This window comes from Neomonachus schauinslandi, chromosome 3 (genome assembly GCF_002201575.2).
Source record: "Neomonachus schauinslandi chromosome 3, ASM220157v2, whole genome shotgun sequence".
Classification (NCBI taxonomy): Eukaryota; Metazoa; Chordata; class Mammalia; order Carnivora; family Phocidae; genus Neomonachus; species Neomonachus schauinslandi.
In genome coordinates this window covers 59,526,692-59,550,798 of record NC_058405.1, presented here as the reverse complement: position 1 = coordinate 59,550,798, position 24,107 = coordinate 59,526,692, and the positions used below count along the sequence as shown (strand labels likewise).

The 24,107-nt window shown below is 34.6% G+C and overlaps 1 long non-coding RNA gene and 1 other non-coding gene across 2 annotated transcripts; one reads left to right on the top strand and one right to left on the bottom strand.

The window, feature by feature from the left end:
- The first annotated feature begins 1,989 nt into the window (after positions 1-1,989).
- On the top strand, positions 1,990-2,096 carry LOC123324404. Its single transcript, XR_006539782.1, has one exon. It is a non-coding gene; the product is annotated as a U6 spliceosomal RNA (small nuclear RNA).
- Positions 2,097-11,983: 9,887 nt separating this feature from the next.
- On the bottom strand, positions 11,984-23,623 carry LOC110579790. The gene is made up of 3 exons (XR_002480287.1): positions 23,610-23,623; positions 12,725-12,789; positions 11,984-12,004 (listed from the first exon to the last, which is right to left on the bottom strand). It is a non-coding gene; the product is annotated as an uncharacterized LOC110579790 (long non-coding RNA).
- Between the last annotated feature and the right edge of the window lie 484 nt (positions 23,624-24,107).

The window sequence follows — 24,107 nt, the reverse complement described above, 5'->3', positions numbered from 1 at the left end:
TTGATGCTTGTGTGCAATAAAACCCAGGAGAGTAGCTGGAGTTAGTTTGGCAGAACTACATTGTTGCATAACTCCTGGGATGAAGATTTATGTATATCCATATGTATACATACCTGTAGCTTCTTAATGCTGCTTCAGGAAATGCCATTTACATACATTATAATGTAAATAGTGCCCAATGGAGTTGTGCATCATAGGGACACTGCAAATATAAGTTTTTATTTTAAATTAATTAGGGTAGGCTAATTGCCATACAGATCAACCCCAAAATGTATAATGGCTCAAATCATATTTGCTATAATCAAGTTTCTTGCTAAAATAAACAAGTAGTTCAGTACTTAGTTTCCAAGGTGTTCTAGTACCTAGGCTTTCAATACCAAACTTCAGTACCAAACTTCTCCTGTGGGGTCTTGTCTATTCCAGCCCATTAGAAGGGGAGTTTTTTTAGGAGACTCAAAAGTAGTGCATATAACTGCCATTCTTATTCCATTGGCTCTAACTCGGTCACATGCCCACACCTGCCTGCAAGGGAGACTGGGAATAAGTTTATCTGTGTGGCCAAAAAGAAATGAGAACATGGATTTTGATGTCTAACTAAGAGTCATTGCTCACTTGGGTGCTCTCTCTCTCTCTCTCTCTACACACACACATACCCACACAAACCCTGAAGTGGACACCAAAAGATAAACTCACATTATTAGGCTTCAAATAGAACAAATAAAGGGGCTTTTATTTAAGAATTGCATTCACCTCTACCCTTTCCCTCCTTCAGGTTGGGACTGTTAATTAATGCATAACAATAACCAATAGGTAACTGACATCTGAAAAGGAGGATAAAAAGCAAATTTTTGTAAGTATTACCCTTGTGTGTGTGTGTGTGTGTGTGTGTGTGTGTGTGTGTACACGTGCATGCATGTGTTTCAGGGACACAAGATCACCAAGTTCCCCTTTTTAACTACACTATTAGTAAATGATGAAAAATATTCAGCTTTTTACAAAACAAAGATAGCAATTCCACAAATGAAGGCAGCAGTAAAGTTAGTGGTTTTATTTCCTTTGGATAAGTGTCATTATAATCCTCAAATTGTTCTCAATCACTCAGTTTTTTTTTTGTTTTTTTTTAAAGATTTTTTTTTTTTTTTTAATTTGACAGAGAGAGACACAGCGAGAGAGGGAACACAAGCAGGGGGGGTGGGAGAGGGAGAAGCAGGCTTCCCGCTGAGCAGGGAGCCCGATGCGGGGCTCGATCCCAGGACCCTGGGATCATGACCTAAGCCGAAGGCAGACGCTTAACCATCTGAGCCACCCAGGCACCCCAATCACTCAGTTTTTAATAGAAGCACTGCATGGTTGCACTTCTCAAATCATGAACAGGAAGTGTAATATATAAATGTCAGTAAAACTAGAACTCAATTCTATGGCTTGATATTTTCATTTTAATGTCTGATTTTGTATGTACTTCAAATGATTACATGAAGGCAAATAGTAATATTACCTGGTAAGTTTTCTTTGGCAACCTAACACTTTGGGTTTTGGGGGAAATATTTAGAGTAACCCATGTGTTGTAGATTTTCACAGAGGAAGAAAGGGGAATGATCCAGAAACTGCTATTAGTTTGGCATCCTTAGAAACTGCTTTTTTATATATGTTGCCCAACTTTATTAATGCCAGAAGATAGTGTAGATGGAGAAAGAAGCCAGAGAGTGCATGACTCTTAATCTATTTAAAAATACATTATAGAAAATAGTCTTAGACTTTGTATATTCTTATTCTGACACCTCAGCAATTCCTCGAATGTGTTCTACTACATTAATTCCTTCATGAGACAACTAAGGAGTAGCTTAAGTACTGCAAAAATCAGGATATTATCTCTGTTTCCTCTCTGAAGAAATTAGGGGTCTTTTTAGGATTGGTGGTATTTTCTACATAATACTATTTCAGTTTCTTTGCTACATGGACATCTCTATGGAAATTACAAGAAGAGATTCAGTGCTCACTTCAGCAGCACATATACTAAAACTGGAACAACACAGAGAACATTAGCATGGCCCCCACGTAAGGATGACACGCAAATTCATGAAGTGTTCCATAAAAAAAAAAAGAAGAGATTCAAATTGACTAGTCTAGAACTTTTATATTACATTAAATATTTCTGGAGAAATGTACCAACATATAGATACTTCTATAACTTTAAAATGTTTTTTTCTTTAGGAAATAGTTTCTTAATTTGTTCTTAAACTGAGCACTGAAGGAACGATTTTACTCAAAGTTACATAATATAGGAGGGAAATAGCAAAAAATAGAACCTATCACAATGATCCAGAGAATGTCATAAAAGGTAGCCTGCCCATCTATTGAGTACCTAGCTTTCTACAGCACGTGAGGCACTGCTGAGCAACATATACAATATATAAAATTTGAGGGTTTCTAATTTTTAATTTTTTTAAAGATTTATTTATTTTAGAGAGAGCACACATGAGCGCAAGCAGGGGGGGGGACAAAGGGAAAGGGGGAGGGAGAGAATCTCAAGCAGACTCCCTGCTGAGCATGGAGCATGATGCTGGGCTCAATCTCAAGACCCTGAAATCATAACCTGAGCCAAAATCAAGAGTCCAATACTCAAGTGACTGAACTACCCAAGTGTCCCAAGAATTTGAGGTATTTTCATTGAAAATACAGCATATGTAAAAAGGATTTGGGAATGTTTGAAAAGTAACATAATAAGAATATATTAATCAAATGAAAACTATAAATAACTGCTAAGGGGAAGTGGAAAATGAAGTGATTTAAAACTAGATTGATAATGGATAGAAGTTTACTGGAATAGGCAAATTTTATGTCAATTTTTTAAAGTGGTGATGGATTTTGATTGCCAGAGAGAAAAGATAACCATTCATTCACTTATCAAAGATTTATTGAGTGCTCACTATGTGCCATGTGCTAGACACTGTTCAAGGCACTAGAGATATGGTAATACACAAAACCATTGCAGAGCAGGAACAGATATTTCATTGCCCAGGAGGCATGATAATTTGATAGGAACAGAAAACACAAATATGAGAGTAGAGAGAAATGAAATAGAAAGGAAAAGAACTAGTAATGGGCTTATAGTAGAAGGCCTTAAATACTAGGATGTTTCTAAATGGGAGAAAAATGTTTGGTGTGAATTGAACTCCTTTGGTCACTGCAGTCAGAATAGACTGCCTTTTTTTCCCTTCCATCAGTTCTCCTAGCCTCTTAGATAACTTTATAGTAACCAGAATAAAACAAAATAAATACTGCATATAGAAAGATTCACAGCTGAAGTATGTGGAAAGCAAAAAGGAAAGAATAGGTAGCAAAAGTTGAATTTTATGTCTCCTTTTATCTTTCCAATGGCTATTATATATTATCAATCCCTTTCTAGCAGCAGTCTCCCATTCAGTATTTGTGATTCAGTTCCTGAAGGTTCTGCTCTTCTTCTTTGCTTCTAGGTAGAATCACTGAAAGGAAAGGAGATTCCATTTAAATTCCCTTTTTCAAGTCAATCCTGTTCCTTATTCACCTAGCAATACTTCTCTATAGAGTGTGTGATGAAAAGTATTTTATGTTTTGTGTGGGATGGTGGGGAAAGAGGTAAGACAAGATGGGCACTAAGGAGAATACCAAGAGGCTGTAATTCAATATAATATAAGAGCCTAGAATACAAACTTGACAATTAAGAGCTTGGATTAAATGGGCAGTTTTAAAAATGAAAAGAGACATATCTGAAGTATACAATAAAGAACAACTATAAAAAGTAACAAGTTTAACCCCTGTTTACCTATGGGAGGATAAGAAAATAAGGAAATGAATGTAAGTTTTTAAGTTTGAAGGTCTGAAAATTTGTGTTGTCAATAAGAATAGCCAAGAAATTTGAAAGAAATAGCTTGAAGGAAAAAATGAACTTAATGTCAGATCTAAACGAGATGTCTCCAGAAGATAGAGGACTCAGACTTTCTTGATAAGCTACTGGACCTGTTGATGTACACATGTAAGTCGGCACCATATAGAAATTGATTGAAACTCTATGGACTAATGAGGAACTACAATGAAGATGATCAAATGGCTATGTATGAACTTTGACTGTAAGATTAGGTATCAATTTCAAAGAAGGTAATCTAGCTTTGGAACTCTTTCCTTCAGGTCAGACAAAGCTGTCCTTTATTAAACATCATCTCTTCATTTTGACTGAGCCCTTAGTAAGTGAGAATAACAAAATAAATGAATAAAATTGAAAGACTTATTTTTTTCTGGATTATCTCACTGGAAGTTCTGGATTTTTTTTTTAAAAAAAGATTTATTTAGGGCACCTGGGTGGCTCAGTCATTAAGCGTCTGCCTTCGGCTCAGGTCATGATCCCAGGGTCCTGGGATCAAGCCTCACGTCGGGTTCCCTGCTCAGCGGGAAGCCTGCTTCTCCCTCTCCCACTCCCCTTGCTTGTGTTCCCTCTCTCGCTGTCTCTCTCTCTGTGTCAAATAAATAAATAAAATCTTTTTTAAAAATTTAAAAATTCAAAAAGATTTATTTATTTATTCATTTATTTATTCGAGAGAGCACATGTGCAAGCGGGGGCACAGGGGTGGGCAGAGGGAGAGAGAGAATCTCAAGCAGACTCCCTGCTGAGTGGCGAACCTGATGCGGGGCTCCATCTCAGGATCCCAAGATCATGACCTAAGACAAAACCAAGAGTCAGACACTTAACCAACTGATCCATCCAGGCACCCCTGAAAGTTTTGAATTTTTAACTGAATGTCCTCCTAGCCAATTTATACAAATTATGTGTCTTAAGATACAACAAGCAAAATAAATATCTGCAACTTTTCTTTGACTGTATACCTTTATATGAAGGCTATGGCTTAAAAAATACAGAATATAAAATTTACATTAGCATAAGTCATTCAAGTTATTTAGCTGTTAAATATGGAGTTTGTTTTATATAACACTGTCAGGGTGAACATGAATATCCATCCCTAAAGCAAATCTTGGTTGTGGAACCACAGAAATAGAAACTCACCTTTAAAGAAGTTTCAATTTTAAAATGCACTAGGCTACATGTTTCTTTAAATAGAAAAGGATCAATCTTGACACTCCCTGAACTAAGAGTTTTTAGAATCTATTTGATATTTTCTGTACACAGATTATATCATAAAATAATTTTAGCATTTTATCATTATCTAATATGGCTTTGGATTTCTATATTTATGTAGAAGTACCTTCAAAGTAGCTAGCAGTAGAACATTTATTAGAGTACTTTCTGTATGTTGGACACTATGTTAAGTGTTCCAATATTTACTATCTCATTTAGTTAACATTCAGAACTCAATGAAGTATTACTAACCCATTTCACAGATGGGAAAACTGAGGCCCAAGTTAAGTTATATCTCCAAGGTAACATAGCTGGTAAGTGGGATTTGAGTTCAGATCTGTCTGATTCCAATGCCACTTTTCTTAATGTCCTATTGCGTCCAAAATTCACCTAAAAACATTTTTATTATAAGAGTTTTATGTCTATTGAATTCTTTCAATATAATGGAATACTTTTTTTTGGCAATTTAGAAATGTTTCTTTGTTCTTGCTTACTCTCATGACTTTAACCAAGAAAATCTTCTTGGGTGCCACTTGAACCACATATCAAACTATATCTCCCAGATTAGTAACCATAATTTAACACACACACACACATACACGCACAGAGACACACACTCACAGGAAAGGAATATTTCATGGAAATGTAAAAAAAAAAATCCTCCAGTTCAATTTTAGGGATATAGGAACACATCTATTTAATTCCACTTATAGAAGTGCATAGATAAATTACCAGCTTTAATGTTAGCCTGAAAAAATCCTCCAAAGTCACACATTCAATTTCTTAATTTCAACAGACACAGCTATACTATGAATACTGAAAAGAGAATTGTCAAGACCAAAAAACAAATAATTTTTGAGCTCTTAGTTGCTTACCGGTATAAAACATATTCTAATCTATAGTCAACAAACATGCCAGACAGCACTATTGAATGGTAAAAGGAGTACGGAAGAGAGTGGATCACATAGTTCAGACTTAGTTATCTTAGTTATCAGTAGTATTATACCATCAGTTTTGCTATTGAACCACAAATCTAAATGGAGGCAATCTAGTATAGAAGAGTATATATTTTGGAGTAGAACAAATCTGAGTTTAAATCTTGACATTACTTATAAATTCTGTGATCCAGAAAAAGTTACTGCCTTTGTGAGTCACAGTTCTTTCATTTTGTAAACTGGAACTAAAACTCTGTAGCCTAATGGATGTCATAAAGATCTATTAAAAGAAGAGACTTCCCAGGTTCAAATCTCAGCTCCCTCACGCAGAAATTGTGACTTAATGCCTCCTTTTCCTCATCTGTAAAATGAGGGTAATAAAAGTCCCTATACCTCAGAGTTGTGAGGATTTAACACCTTAATATATTGAAAGTATATATAACAGAACTTGGCACATAGAAAATGATATATTTACATATACTGTCATTCTTATTTAAAGGACCTACCTGTACTTGCCGCTTAGTATATTTCTAATAAATGTTAATTCCCTTTTATATTTCAATTGAAATTATTTTCCTTTCTTTTCTTTTTTAAGATTTTATTTTTCAGTAATCTCTATACCCAACCTGGGGCTCCAACTTACAACCCCAAGATCAAGAGTCACATGCTCTACTGACTGAGCCAGCCAGGCACCCCTCCTTTATTTTCTAGATATATTTTTAAATGTATTAAGCTAAGGTATAACTGATATTCAATAAACTGTGTATATAAAAGGTGTACAATTGATAACTTTTAACATGTATAGAATTGATAAGTATACAATTGATAAATGTTAACACTCTGAAACCATCACCAGAATAAGACAGTGAATATATCCATCAACCCTAAGAATTTCCCCTGCCTTTTTATAATCCTCCTCCTAGCACCTCTCTCCCCAGACAACCATTGGTCTGTCTGCCCTTAGTCCCAATAGATCAGTTTGCATTTTCTAGAATTTTGTATTTTCTGTCTTCACTCAGAATATTGTTTTGAAATTAATCCATGATGTTGCACATAACAATATTGTTCACTACCTTTTATTGCTGAGTAGTATTCCATTGTATGAATATATCACAATTTATTTAACCATTTATCTGTTGGTGACATTTGAGTTGTTTCAAATGGGAGACTGTTAAAAATAAAGCTACTATGAATATTCATGTACAGATCTCTGTAGGAACATGTGCTGTCTTTTCTTATGGAAATATCTAGAATGAAATGGATCATATATTGGTGTATGTTTAACTTTTCAAGAAACTGCCAAACTGTTTCCAAACCGATTATATCATTTTACATTCCTATTAGGAGTGTATAAAGTTCTAATTTCTCCACGTCCTTAACATTTTTCATTTTAGCTGTTCTAATAGATGTGTATACTTTTTTTTTTTTTTGTATATGGATATCCAGTTGTTCCATCATGGTTTTACTCTATGTTTCCCCTAAAGACTAATGAGGCTAATAAAGTTGAACTTCTTTTCATATGTTTATTTGCTATGTGGGTTATCTTCTTGGTGAAGCTTAACTATTCAAGTCTTTTGCCTATTTTTTGAGACTTGTTTGCTCATTGTTGAGTTTTGAGAGTTGGTTACATTCTTTTATTTTTTAATCTTTATTTATTTATTTTTTAAGTGAACTCTATACCCAGTGTGGGGCTTGAACTCATGACCCCCGAGATCAAGAGTCACATGCTCTACTGACTGAGACAGCCAGGAACCCTGAGAGTATGTTACATTCTTGATACAAATCCTTTATTACATGCTTTGCAAATATTTCTCTCAGGCTGGACCTTGTCTCCTTTAGCAGTGTATTTTAAAGAATAGAAGTTTGTAAAAATTTGATTAAGTCCAATTTCTCAATTTGTTCATTTATGGATTGTACTTTTGATGTCACATCTAAGAAATCTTTTTTTTTTTTAAAGATTTTATTTATTTATTTGAGAGAGAGAGAATGAGAGACAGAGAGCATGAGAGGGAAGAGGGTCAGAGGGAGAAGCAGATGCCCCGCTGAGCAGGGAGCCCGATGTGGGACTCAATCCCGGGACTCCAGGATCATGACCTGAACCGAAGGCAGTCACTTAACCAACTGAGCCACCCAGGCGCCCCTAAGAAATCTTTGTCTAACTCAGAGTCACAAAAATTTTCTTACATTTTCTCTAGAAGTTTAATAGTAATGTCAGGTTTTACGTTTAGGTCTATGATCAATTTTGAATACTTTTTTTACATGGTGTGAGATATGAATCAAATTCCTATTTTTATATATGGATATCCAGTTCTTCCAAGCACACTATGTTAAAAACAACAACAACAACAACTATTCTTTCTTCACTTAATTACCTTTGCACTTTGTCAAAAATCTATTATCCTTCTGTATGTGGGCCTATGTCTGGACTCTGTATTCCATTACATCAATCTATTTGCCTATTCTTACACTAAAACCACTCTGTTTTGATTACTGTAGATATTTAATAAGTCTTGAAATCAGGTAGTATCAGCCCTCCAACTTTGTTCTTTTTGTCAAAGTTAATTATTTTGGCTATTCTAGATCTTCGCATTTCTATATGAATTTTAGAATCAGCTTGTCTTTTTTTTTTTTTAACTTACTGGGATTTTGATTTGGTTTGTGTTGAACCTATAGATAATTTAAGGGGAGTTGACATGTTAACAATATGAGCCCACTGAGCCAGGTAAATCTCTCCAATTATTTAAGCTGTCTTTACTTCCTCTCAACAGTATTTGCTGTTTTCAGTGTACAGATCTTTCATGCCTTTTATCAGATTTATTCCTAAATATTTCATATTTTTATGCTATTGTAAATGATACATTTTTTTGCATTTCCATTTTCGGTTGTTTGTTGCTAGAACATAGAAATATAGATGATTATTGTATATTGATCTTGTATTCTGCAATTTTGCTACATTCACCAATTAGTTCTAGTAGCTTTTTGTAGATTCCACCAAGTGGAACAGATGGATAATTATGTCAGTTTTATTTCTTCCTTTCCAATCTGAATGTATTTTTTTCTTTTCTTGCCTGATTGTACTGGCAGAACCTCCAATGTTGAATAAAAGTAAGAGCAGGGGCACCTGGGTGACTCAGTCAGTTGAGGGTCCAAGTCTTGATTTCAGCTCAGGTCATGATCTCAGGGTCATAGGATCCAGGCTCGTATGGAGCTCTGTGCTCAGCATTTAAGTCTGCTTGGGATTCTCTCCCTCTCCCTCTCCCTGTGCCCCTCATCCCACTCACACTCTAAATGAGTGAATGAATGAATGAATAAATAAATAAAATCTTTTAAAAAAAGTGGTAAGAGCAGACATTGTTTTGTTCCTGATTTTAGGGGGCAAGCATGCAGTCTTTTACCAGTAGGTAGAGGATTATCTATAGGTTTTCTGTAGATGCACTTTATCTGGTTGAAGAAGTACCCTTATGTTCCTAGTTTGCTAAGTTTTTAAATAGGGAATGAATACTGGATTTTGTCAGATGTTTTTTCTGCATTTATTGAGATGATCAGTTTTTCTTTTTTAGATTAATTTGGTGAGTTATAATGATTAATTTTTGAATGTTAAACCAATCCTGTATGCTTGGGATAAATAGCACCCAATAAATATTATCTTTTTTAAATATTGTTAGATTTGATTTGATAAAATTTTGTCTAGAATTTTTTACATCTGTGTTCATAAGGGAAATTGGCCTGAGTTTTCTTTTCTTGTAATGTCTTTGTGTAGCTTGGGTATCAGGGTAATGCTGGCCACAAAGAACAAGCTTGGAAGTATTCCTTTCTCTTCACTTTTCTGGAAGAGTTTGTGTTTGGTTGGTATTTTTTTTTCCCTAAATGTTGGAAGGATTCACCAGTAAAATCCTGTGGACCAGGACTTTTCTTTATGGAATGTTTTAAACTAAAAATTCAATTTTTTGGAAATGGATATATGACCATTCAGGCTATCTATTTCTTCTTGAATCAGCTTTGGTAGTTTATGTCTTTCAAGAAACTTGGTCATTTTTAAGTTGTTAAATTTTTTGCCTGAAGTTGTTCATAATATTCCCTTATTATCCTTGAAATATCTGTAGAATTTGTAATGATTCACCTCTCTCATTCCTGATATTGGTCTTCCTGATAAGTGTCTTCCCTTTTTTTTTTCCTAACCAGTCTGGCTAAAGGTTTATCAATTCTACTGATCTCAAACAACCAGGTTTTGATTACATAGATATTCTCAATTGATCTTTGTTTTCTATTTCATTGATTTCCACTTTGACCTTTATTATTTAATTTCTTTTGCTTCTTTGTGTTTAATTTGCTCTTCTTTTATAATTTCTTAAGGTGGAAGTTGAGGTCATTGCTTTGAGACTTTGTATTTTTTAATGTAGGCATTTCGTTTATATAAATTCTGATATATTGTATTTTTATTTTCCCTCAGGTCAAAATACTTCCTAATTTCACTTTGGATTTCTTCTTTAATCAGTGGGATATGTAGAAGCATGTGATTTTGTTCCCAAATATTCAAGGATTTTCCAGTTAGCTTTCTGTTATTGATTTCTAATTTAATTCCTCTGTGGTCAGAGGACATACTTTGCATGACTTAAATCCTCTAAAATGTATTGAGACATATTTTATAGTCTAATACAGAGATTGGCAAACTTTTTCTATAAGGGGTCAGACAGTAAATATTTTAAGCTTTGTGGGTGACATACAATTTCTCCTGTCACATATTTTCTTTTCTTTTTTACTTTTAAGAAATCTCTCAAAATGCAAAACATCCTTAGTTCATAGGCCATACAAAACCAGGCTAGATTTGGCCCCACAGTCATAGTTTGCTAACCCCTGGCCAGGAATATGGTCTCTCTGGGTAAAAGTTTCATGTACTCTTTAAAGAGAATGTGTATTCTACTGTTAGTGGAATGTTAGGGAAGTTGGGTAATATTGGTGTATAGTGTTGAGTTTACTATATCCTTGCTATGTTTCAACTTGTCCTAGCAATTACTGAAGGGGACATATTGAAATTTCTGACTATAATTAAAGATTTGTCTGTTTCTCCTTGCAGTTCTATCAGATTTTGCTCTACATATTTTGAACCTCTTTTTATTTGGGGCATAAACATTTAGGATTGTTATATCCTCCTGATTAACTGACTCCTTTATTATTATGAAATGACCTTCTTTAACCCTGGTAATATTCTTTGCTCTGAAATCTTTGTTTCTACTATGTTAATACAGCCCCACTAGTTTCTTTTGACTAATGTCAGCATCAGCATGGTATATCTTTTTCCATCCTTTCATTCTTAACATTTTTGTGTCTTTATATGTAAAGTGTGTCAAGTCATGCTTTCTATCCAATCTGACAATCTCTACCCTTTGATTAGGATTTTTAGGTCATTTACATTTAATGTGATTATTGATATAATTAGATTTAAGTCTATCATCTTGCTATTTTCTATTTGTTCCATTTGTTCTGTGTTCCATCTGTTCATTGTTCCTTTTTTTCTTTTTCTGCCTTCTTTTGGATTGAGTACTTTATTATTCCATTTTTTTCTTTGTTGGCTTATTACCTGTAACAGTTTTGTTATTATTCTACTGGGTGCTTTAGGGTTTATAGTCTACATATTTATCAGTCTACTTTCAAGTGAATTTATACCATTTAACATATAATAAAAGATCCTTATACTATCTTATTTCTATTTTTCTCCTGGTCTTTATGCTATTGTTGGCATATATTTACTAATGCATGTTGTAAACCCCATAATACAATCCTATTATTTTTGTTTAAACAGTTGATTATCTTAAAAGAGAATTAAATGTAAAAAGAGCTTAAACATTTACCCTGTAGTTACCTTTTCCAGTGTCCATCATTCCTTTGTGTAGATCTGTATTTCCATCTGGTATCATTTCCCTTCCATCTGAATGACTTCCTTTAACATTTCTTGTAGTGCAGTCTGTTGGCAATGATATTAAATTTTCAATTCTGTAAATTTTCAGAGTCTTTGAAACACTCTCAGGTTCAAAGTAAGTAATCATCAATTAATCTACTCCCTACCATACACTACTATAAATAGCCTGGGCTAAAGTATAAAAGAGAAAACTGAAAAGGAGCATATTGTACAACCATGAAATAGCCTAGAACCTTGCCTCTAAAAGTAAGTTGGAGGCAAAGAAAACTTATAGTATGCAGGGTGCTAAAAGCTACTGAATAAACATGAGGCATCTTCTTAGATACCAATTTTACTCAGGGACTTTGAAAAAATAGATAAGCATTATATTTATATTAAACATAAGACTGTTATGATATGTAATCCAACATTTATAGTAAATTTAAGACAAAACAAGAAACTAAAAATTCTGGTTTGGGATCAAGCTTCTAGGGCACTTTTTTTCACTTTTCTCTACTATTAGCCACACTTTTATGAAAAAGTTTAAGAAGCTGTGAACTTGATGATTATTCATGATTTATTAAAACCTCCCCTAAAATTGGACGCTGTCAACAAATGTAGGTTATTCATAGAGGTTTTTATTTAATTTGAATATGCATTTATGAATTGACCACTATATCCTGTTATTCAGCTCATGAATCATTTCTTATTGTGCTCATGAAAACTACACTTAATTCCAAATTTTTTAAATACCCATTACTATTCCTGTAAAGGACTTTTACTTACCAATTTTCACTTTGTGGCTATCATCAAGCCTACATCAATCAGTACCTACAACACTGTCCAATTTTCTGATTCCAATCCAGGATAGAATAATAATACACATAAACAAGGCTGTTAGAAATAAGCCTAAAACAAAGAAAAATAGGCTGGCTATGAATATCCTACTGGAAAATCCACTTGTAAGTCTGCATCCTAAGGAAATAAAGCAAAAATTTAACTATTAGATTGTCCCTTTTACAAAGAGAGAAAAACATAAGTATAATACCCCCCAAATAAGAAGTTGCTTAAATTATGGTATATCCTTATTCTATATGGAATACCTACTCAGCCATTAAAGGATATTAAAGCTGAATATTTATTACTAGGATGAACAACAAACAGGTATGAAAATGTAATAAAAGGGGTTAACAGTGGTTATTTCTGGGTTTGGATTATTTTTTTCTACATCTTACTCATCTTGTTGTATATTCTTTAATAGCAACTGCATGTAATAAGAAACACCCAAAGTTTCCAAAAATACTAATTCAACATGAATAAATACTTATTCAAAATGATGAGATCATCATTTGTTTATCCATTAATCAACAAATATTTGCAGTATTAAATAAGACAAGTCCTTGCCCTCATGACTCTTAATTTGTGAGGGCAAAAAGCACATAATCAACAGTCTTGGAAACTTTTTATTCCTCTTTTTCATTCTCATTACTTGATTGCCCAGTCATTCCCTCCCTTATTTATAGAGGACTTTGGCACCTGACTTCCAGTATCTGCCTCCCCTGCATTTCCTGCCATCGTGTGCCACTTCAGTGTCCACATGGACAACCCATCCAACAACCCTGAGCTCTGACTCCACCAGCTTACAACCACTTCATTCAGTGATCCATACCCAGAACCCATACCATCAACCTTCTGATCACCAGGAAATTGTTCCACAGCCTTAGACTTCAATATTATTGATCTCAGACCACAATCACTTATTGTTCTAATTTTTTCACTCCCTTATTCCCTAAACACCTGCTTTCTTATCTTATTTTAACCTCTATTCCTCAACTATTCCCTTTTTTTATTTTCAAACCACAATCTCCAGCATGGCTTCATATCTTTTCCTATCTAGCTTAGTTTCCCAGGTACATCAGTCTCTCTCGATAATAACCTTGCCCCCTGGCTAATTCCCTCTTCCATTCCTTAGAGCATATATTTTATGCCACCTTACTACAACCCAAACTTGCTACTTCACCTATTCCCTTATCTTTAATGTCTCCTTTATCAGCAAAAAAGTCAAAACTATAAGCTATGAACCTCCTAACCTTCTTGTTCCACATTTACAAGTTATACATATAACTATCTTCACCTCCTTTCTTCTAATCTTAGAGGAAGGAGTATCCTATCTCTTCTTCCAGGTCAACTCTTTTACTACATCCTTGATCCCACATTCCCTCATCTCCTAGAGATCTTTCTTTACCTTTATCCCTCTTCTCTTTAATCTCTTCTCTTCCTCTTCTGCTGACTCTCCCCACATTTTATAAATATTAAACGCTCTTCACTGGAGAATCCCCTCCTCAATTCTATAAACTACTCCCTATAGTGATCCTTTATTTCTGTTTTGAAGAAGAAATGAAAAGCCTTGAAATAATATAAATATATTGTAACTTTTCTCAATCTAAAATACTTTTCAGGATGCCTGGGTGGCTCAGTTGGTTAAGCGTCTACCTTTGGCTCAGGGGGTCCCAGGGTCCTGGGATCGAATCCCGCATCTGGTTCCTTGCTCAGCAGAGAGACTGCTTCTCCCTCTACCTGCCCCTCCCCCTGCTTGTGCTCTCTCTCTGGCAAATAAATAAATAAAATCTTTAAAAAATAAAAAAATAAATAAAATATTTTTCAACCCAACACAGAATTCTGCCATCATCAGCGCACTGAAAATGTTCTGGCAAACATTACTAATGACAAAATTGCCAAATCCTATTATCTTTTTCAATTTACTTGACCTGTCTTTATCTTCTGATACTCCTGACTCTTTTTTCCTAAATCCTGTCCCCCACTGGCTTCTAGAACTCTGAGCTCTGTTGGTGCTCCCTTCCATCCTTCTGCTATTTATGCTTAATTTTTTTTTCTGCCTTCTGTTACTTTGCCCATTTGCTAATGTTGGTTTTCATTTCCTCTCACTATATTCAGTTTCTATGAGCAATGGCATCCAGTTCCCCCAAAATTTCAACTACTACCTTTTTAGTGACATCCACTCCCAGCTCCAACCTTTCTCCTAAGCCTCAGATACACCTGCTGAGCTCCCTACTGAACTTCTCTATATGGATATCCCAGTGACAATCTTCCATATTCAATATGTCTTCATTGAGTTTCTCATCTCCTTCCCCTTTCCCAGTTTTCTATTCCACATCCGTATACACACATACACATAAGCCAAAATCCCTGTTCTTCTCCATTTGCCTCTATCCTGGTTAATTATACCACTATTGTACTCTACAACCAAGCCAGGAACTAGAAAGTCATTCTAGATTCTTCTTCATCTCTATCCCAACCATTACTACCCTAGTCCAAAATCCTATTATTTGCACCCAAGACTGTAAAACCACATAAAACTACTTGCATTTACTTAAGTAATAATTATTACACATAATAATATGTGATGATAATAATAGAGCTCATTTTACATTTCCCTTAGTATTTAAATAATGAAATTACAATCACGTTACCTAATTAGCAAACCATGAAGGCTTATACAGAAGCATAAATAACCTCCACTATTCCTAGAGATCAGAAACCTTGTTTATACCCCCATACCTAAGTTTTTATCACACAGCAGTTGTTGCTTTACTATTTGTTCACTTTTGAATAAGGTAAACATGGCACACTTAAAGATAACCATAATAATCATTAAGCTGCAAATTAAAAGGTCAATAAATAATAGGATCCATATTTTTATATAACAAAATACAATTTCATACCTTGTTAGTTCACCAGGATTTCTTTAAAACATATACCACACATACCTATACACATATACCACATTAGGAATTAGATAAACTAACAAACTGAGTTTTCCCTATGAACTGAGCTTCCTTTCATTCCTATTCTACTGTCTTTAACAGCACTCAACCTATCCATGCTTCCAAAATTATGAAAGTGAATGCACCCCCACAGCCACCCTTGTAGTAAGGTTAGTGTGGCATAGGTAGATCAGAGGGGTCCCACTGCCTCCCCAAATCTTTTCCGCTTTGCTTTCTGATGCCTGAAAGATGGAACCATCTATTCCACAAGACACAAACTGCAATTTTCCTGAAGAAGAAAAACAAAGTATAGTATTTAATAATGCTAAATGAATGAAATTCAATAATACCAAGACACGAAAGACAAATATAGAGTCTTCCTTTGTCAATTGGGAGAGAGAGTAAAGTGGTATATTGTTAAGGGGCCTTCTGAAGCAATGCCTTCCAGATCATTCCTGATTTTTTTCAGTATTCTTTAATACACATGACGTATTTTATAACTGGGGGCCGGGGGATGTTCAAAAGTGAGTCCACAGGTCTAGTGTCCCAAGGGCAAATAAAAGTATTTTTACATCAAGTGATTTACAAGAAGCTTTGAACTTTATCATAATTAACAATTGTATTACTAACATTTTTTACATCTAAAGGATTAAACTTCAGGAACTTTCAATTTTATATTCCTTTCCTTTTAAAGGAAATATGTGTATAAATAAAGGTAGATGGGAGGATCATTACGTTTGGGCATATGCTATAAGAATTTCTTGTCAGGAAAAGTTTTGTATCCACCATAATATATTAGTAGTTTTGCATTTTATTAAAAATATTGCAGTTAAGTCACATGAGCTTTGGGTTGTTTTGCCAATGGCATAAATATCTAATTGTTAAAGAAAACCCTATGCTTATAAAATACATCCTCCCAAAAGGGGAAAAAATTAGTATGTATGATACTTCAAACCACTTATTTTTAAGAGTTTCCTTAAAATTAGGTATATGCATTGTATATACCATCCTGGGTTCACTGGGTCAAAAGTTAATAGTATAGGGTCATCAAGTAAATTAAATGTTAACAGCAAAAATTAAAGGACTTAATTTAAAAACATAGGGCCTAATCCTATGATGAAGAAAAGTAGGGAAAAAGTTTTCCCACAAGAGCTGTAAACTGTTCACCTATTTAAAATAAATTACTTCTTCAGAGCTGCCTTAAAAAGTTAATTTGTTTTAAACACATAAGCATTCCTTGCCAAAAAAGAATGTGCTATATTTTATTCTCATTTCCCTATAGATTTGTGCTACATGAAAGAAAGAATTTTTTTACATATGAAGAATAGAAATGTAGCATGACACTCAACTGTCATAAAGAACTCACCACACATTCTCAGTCACATCTCCTAGAGACCAGAGGGTCTCAATTTTACTTCTATTTACTAAAAATAAATAAGAAATGAATGATTATAGGTTCCTGGTTCACTGTCCTTCTCAACTTCCAGGACAAGGCTCACCCCAAGTCAATAAAGTCTCTGAGAAGGTCATGAGTTATCATTTTTAAAAGTTTTTACTCAATGTGAAGTTTATTTTATTAAAACCCTTCAATTTTCTTTTGATAAAGGATCAATAGATCCATTTCTATTATTTACCAGTCCTTTTTATTATCTTAAATTTTATTATCTTAAATTTAATTTAAGACATTTTAATGGCTAGGATAAAAAGTTAACTAACACTTGGTATATTTCAGACCATATATGGTATATGATTTACCATTCTGAGTGTGTCACTTTTTGAGAGGGGCCCCGTTAAACTGGAGCATAACCAGAAGGAAGCCAAGATGGTGGAAGGGTTTAAAATCATAGAGCCACTAAGGAAACTAAGGATCTTTGGAGGGCAGGGATTCAGTTGTCTTCATGTTTGAACATAATAGTGATCATATATTTTTTTTAAGTTTATTTTTTTTTAGTAATCTCTACACCCAACATGTAGAACTCATGACTCAGAGATTAAGAGTCTCTCGCTCTTCCAACTGAGCCAGCCAGGTGCCCCATTAGTGGTCATATTTAAAAGGTTATCACACATAGATGGGAATTAATTTATTCTCAGTAGCTGCACGGGGCACTTTGACAATGGGTAGTAGTTACAAAGAGACATGTTTTAACTACTAAGATTTTATGACTCCAAACCTATTATTTTAAAAACAACATTCCAAAACATTGTATTTAATATTTCATCTAAAAGCAGCATGTTCACACGAATTTTTTAGAAAGTAGGTAACTGAAATAAGTTAGGTTTATCCTTTTCCAGGTATCCTTACTGGTAAACGGAGTGAGGAGAGCTCAGACTTCTTCAGTAAATATTAACCATTATTAATTGTAAATGAATTTTAGATCAGTCTCATAATCTGTGCTCAAGAATATGGAAGTAAAACAATTATTCATATGGAGGGAAAAAACCCTTATACTTCTATAACCTTAAATCAGAGTTGAAAATGCTATGTATGAATCTGTTCTGACTACTTCCATAATACTCAACCATAATACTATTTTTTAATTGAAATAAATTGATATTTGCCTAATTTTCTCAAACATTACAAGAACTTAAAATACATAGATCATTCCTACCTAAGCTATAATAGTATATGCCTGATTTATTAAATCATTCTACATTTAATTTATATCTTCCTGGGGCTAAAACCATGACTTACTGGTAAAAACTGTCAACTCAAGCAAGTTAGGGTTACCATCCCAGGCACTGAAGTTAAATATCAGAGCCCCCCAAAAGAGGTGATCTTACAGACATATAAACCAGATTCAAATTACACATAACTTAATTCTTCCATGAACCACTAAGATTGTAGCTAATTTTCATTACTACTTAGTTAATTTTGCCTATCTCTGGATACCTTAAGATCATCCAGTTGGATTCTCCATATCTCTCAAATTCTGCACTAAAGTCATGCTAACAAGTGGGTTCTAAATTTTTATGAACGAGAGAAGCAAGTGCTTTAAAAAATAGATTTTTAAGAATTATGTGATTCATCAATCCATCAGCACCCTCCAGTCTCTTAACAATGTCCTCAATTATTGATTTTAAAAAGTAAATCAATAAAAATGAGATAGATGGTGAAAACTTACAAATTTCTTTACTTTCACTTTCAGGTTTTGCTTTTTCAAATATTAATTTTTTTGTATTTGTTTTCCTTCTTTTGTTAACTGTGTATTTGTTAACGGTTCTATTTTTCTTATAGACTTATCTCTTTGTACATTGAGGATATTAACCCATTATCTGCTTTATAAGTTAAAAATATTTTTCAGTTTGTCATGTGTCTTTTGTATTAATAGTGAATTTTTCCCTGTGTATTTATTTTTCGTGTAGCTACCAGTGTTCTCTGAGATTCTGCGAACCTTTTTATCACTCTACATATCTCAGTGACCTCATCCAAGCCCATGGTTTAAACTACCATCTATAACTGGTCAACTAGTAAATCTATAGACAACATGCAAACCAGACCTTTCCCCTAAATTCCAGACTTCTAAATCAAAATCCAATCCTAATATCTAGTTATCTGTAAAGTGAGGATGGGAGGATGTACTTAACCCACCAGGCATCTCAGAATCAATACTTCATATATCAAAATCCATCAAACCTGTTCTAGTTTCCTTATCTCAGGAAATGGCACCCACAGCCACTCATGCCCACACCAGAAACCTAGGAGTCCTGTGATGTATCTCCTCCTCTCTTCTCCATAAACAAATTTTGTTTGTTTAAACCTTCTCTGTAGGGGCGCCTGGGTGGCTCAGTCGTTAAGTGTCTGCCTTCAGATCAGGTCATGATCCCGGGGTCCTGGGATGGAGCCCCGCATTGGGCTCTCTGATCAGCCAGGAGCCTACTTCTCCCTGTCCCACTCCCCCTGCTTGTGTTCCCTCTCTCGCTGTGTCTCTCTCTGTCAAATAAACAAAATCTTTTAATAAATAAATAAATAAACCTTCTCTATAGTCTTACCTTCCAACTTTTTCCATTCTTACTTACTCTGCTCTAGCCATATGGGCATTGAATTTACCAGTCCTTCCTGCTCAGGATGTTAATATACACTCTTCCTTTGCTTAGAATGTTCTTCCTTTCTTTTTGGCCTGGCTAATTCCTAAGTCTCCACTTAACTGTCCTACCTTAGGAAGGTCTTACTTAAACCTCCAGTGTTAGGTCTCCATGGTGTATGCTTTCATTGCATCTGTATTTTTCTGGTAACATTGAGCTGAATTTTAAACATTGTTTCTCTCACTAGACTATGAGAAGCCATGACTAATATGCTCAGTACCTTGCACAATACATGACACTTTGCAGGTGCTAGTTACCTGGAAATACCTACATATTAATACTGAATAAATAAATTCAATCCCTTTCATACTTCATTTCACTCCCATTTCTACTTCTTTAGTTCAAGTACTCTTTATTGCTTGCCGGGATACTACAATAGCCTCTGAAGGCCTCAACCACTGCTCTCACATTTTCTAATCTGTTCTCCAGTATCCTTGGTTTTTTTTTTTTTAAGATTTTATTTATTTATTTGTCACAGAGAAAGAGAGAGAAAGACCCCAACCAGGGAGAGTGGCAGGCAGAGGGAGAAGCAGGCTCCCCACTGAGCAAGGAGCCCAATGCGGGACTCCATCCGGGGACCCTAGGATCATGACCTGAGCCAAAGGCAGATGCTTAACCGACTGAGCCACCCAGGCATCCCTCCAGTATCCTTGGTAAAGTGAGTTTCTAAAATATATATCTGATCATATTACTCACTGATTTGAGATTTTTTAAGTGCACTTTATAAAGGTGACATGCAAGACCCTTCATGATTACCTCTATCCACTTGATCAGGCTAAACTTTCTCAACTCCTCCAAAGACATGTAGCAACAAATCATATAAACTACCTGAATTTTCTTGAACATGCAGGTTCTTCCTGACTTCTGTTTTCTTACAATCCAGTGATTATGTTTAAAATGCTTTCTGTGGCCTATTTCTACTCTCTCTTTCACACTGGAATAACCCCAGTCCTTTAAGGTTCCATTAAGGTATCCCTCAAGATATAGCTCTACTCCTGAAAAGTTTTCCTGAGCCACTTATTCCTAACCTGGTTTAAATGCTCTTTGTCTATTATTTCTCTAATTGTCATTTTTAGAGAATTTATCTATCTTCCATTAAACTTTCAGTTTCTTCCTAGTAGGGACTACATATTTTTCATCTCTATATATCCAACCCTGGTTTGGGCTTTGGTAATTGTTTGATTAAATGTGTGTGCCAAAATGTATCAAACCCATTAAAACATACCTACCTGTGGGAACTGGTATTTCCACTTCTGGGAAATCTTCCAATAAATAAGCAAATAAATAAGAAGGTCAATTAGAAAAGGCATATGCATAAAAATGTTCACTTCAGAATTATTTATAATAGCAAAATATTGGAAACAACCTAAATGTCCAACAATAGAAGAATGGTAGAATCTGCTAATGACATGTAGTAGCAGAGCAATTTAGAAGGAAGATTATAAAATGACATAGTAACTCACAGATGCTAACGACATGTTAAGTGGAAAAAGACAAAACTGATTTCACACTATGACCCTTTAAAATTATATGTATAGATATTGACTAAAAGGAAACATGAAAATTGTATGAGTGGTTTGTGTGGATTGTGATCTTGTTGCCTTTATTAAGAACTTTACAAATGTTGCTATGGTATCTTGTCAATTATAATTATAATGAAGATAATTTAAAATTAAGTCCATATCATTAACATATATATAAGTGTATGCACATTTGTATGTATGTATATTTTTATTTGTGTATATAAATATTCTGTATGTATGTATATATTTCCTAGTTCAGTCTTATGAAAGATCCAAGCAGCAGAAACACTTCATTAGCAAGAGCATATCTAGCCTTGGTCTCTAATACCATTCTGTACTAACAGGAAACAGGGCTCCTTAGAGAAAAGGCTAATTCCAGGGCTGGGACAGAGAAGAACAAGATGAACATGGAACATCTTATTATGCCAGAAAGTAAGGAAGTGCTCAAAAAAAAAAAGATGTAGGCATATCACAAAAACATAGTACCCAGACTAAAAGTGCTCCCACTAGCTTAATCTGGGACAATTTAAATACCAAAATAATTAAATATAGACTTAAATATTTAGAGGTGAAAGGTCGTGACATAACAACTTACCTTCAAGTGATTCATTTTAAAAAAGTGTACAAAATATACATATCTAAATGTAGCTAGAACTCAAGAAAACAAAGCAAATACAGAGTGGAAAAACAGGAATCCATAGTTAATGCAGATAATAGAGAAGAAAGGGCTCTTTGTTCACAGTAGAATGCTATGGACTGACTTGGTAGATGTGGAGAGAGTACTAGATTTGTTGAATCATTTTGCAACCGTAATGGCAAAATTATATCAGCAATAATTGATGCTAAATTTAAACGGGAATTCTGATGATGAGCAGGATATATCTTCAAATGTTTCCCCACAATTTGCTTTTTAATTGCCAGGAAGAAAAAAAAAACAGTAACTATACAATGGAAAATTCGGTCCACATATGGACCATGTGATCAAAACTAATATCACCAAGGAGGGACAGATGGAGCATGTGCTTCCAGAAGTGATACCCTACAAAGGACACATCTATCACCTGTGTAATAGTCCAGTTGAGAATATATATAACCCCAATTTAATCATGAGGAAACATCAGACAAAAACAAAATAAGGAACGTTTTATTAAAAAGAGTGGTGGAGGGGTGCCGGGGTGGCTCCCACAGTTAATCCAGCTCAGGTCATGGTCTCAGGGTTGTGAGATCATCAGCCTTGGGCTCCGTGCTCAGCGGGGAGTCTGCTTCTCTCCCTCTCCCTCCTCCCACTCAGGCGCTCCCTCTCTCTCTCAAATAAATAAATCTTTAAAAAAAATGCAGTGGAGTGAAAAGCTATATTCTTTAAAAATTCTTTAAAAATGTCCAGGTCATAAAAGGTAAAGGCTGGAAATATCCCAAAGTAAAGGAAGCTAAAGAGTCATGACATCTAAATGTATTACCTGACCCAGACTGGCTCCTATACTGGAGGGGTAAATGCTAATAAGAATCAAGCTACAAAACTGGAATATGGTGGTAGATTGAAGTATTATTTCAATGTAAATTTATGAATTGATAGGAAATACACTCTTAAATATTCATGGGTGAAAGGCCAAAATGTATGTAACTTAACCTCAAATAGTTCAGAAAAAAATGTATTTAAGTATACATGTATGTGGTGAGAGAGAGACCTTGCACAAGAGCAAGCAAATGATAAGGATATTCTTTGAACTATTTTTATTTTTGCAATTTTTTGTAAATTTTAAATTGTTTCCTTTTGTAAAGATTTATTTATTTATTTGAGAGAGAGAGCCTGGGCAAGTGTGGGGGGAGGGGCAAAAGGAGAGCATCTCAAGTAGACTCCCCGCTGGATCCCAGGACCCATGAGTTCATGACCTGAGCCAAAATCATGAATGGGACTCTTAACTGACTAAGCCAATTTTAAATTATTTCTAAGTAAAAATATTTTTTAAGAATTAAGTCCACCTTGGAGAAACAAGACCAACAAGAAAATAAAAGTTACTTTAAAACCCATCTAATAAGCAAATTGTCTTTAAAACATTCTCCAGTGTATACTAAGTTTTCAAGTTACTGTTCAAAATGTTTTCAAGAGTCTTCATTCTTTTGTAAAAGATGAACAGACCTATAGCTTTCACATTTTATCTAAATAAGTTAATATGTTGAAGCCAACATTCCATCAGTTGTAGCTTACTCGTTAGAAACAGCAGGAGGGAAAGAAAGCATTGAAATTACAAAACCTCTGTTCTCCACACTACCCATATTTACCATTCGTTTACTGGTGATTGCATTCCAGTTTCCAAGTAAAACCTCAGATTTTAAATTATGACTTCAGTTGTACTGTTAAGACAAGTAGAGTATGCAGAGACACAAATGGGCTGGGTGGAACGGAGTGGGAGTAGGGCTGATGAATTCTTCACCATGTTGAAGATGAAAGAAAGCTGAAAACTTCTGCCCTAATTGAGTACCTAAATAATTGATTTCTTTTTTTCATAAAGTACATAACTATGTGGAGTATTAAAGTTTGGAGAAGGTATTCTTACTAGTTTTTACCTGTGAATTTGATAATCTGAAGTAAAAAGCACTTTTTCCCCCTTTAAAATTCAGCTCAATTATTTGCACCCCCTTGTGGTCAAACATAAACTTCTTGGTTTTCCAAAACATTTTTTCCAATTGGGCTTTTTGTTCAGGCATGGGAACCATGTTACTCTATTTTGTTTTCTCCCATTTTGGTGAATCGAGAAGATTTATAAAGGGTTTTGGTTT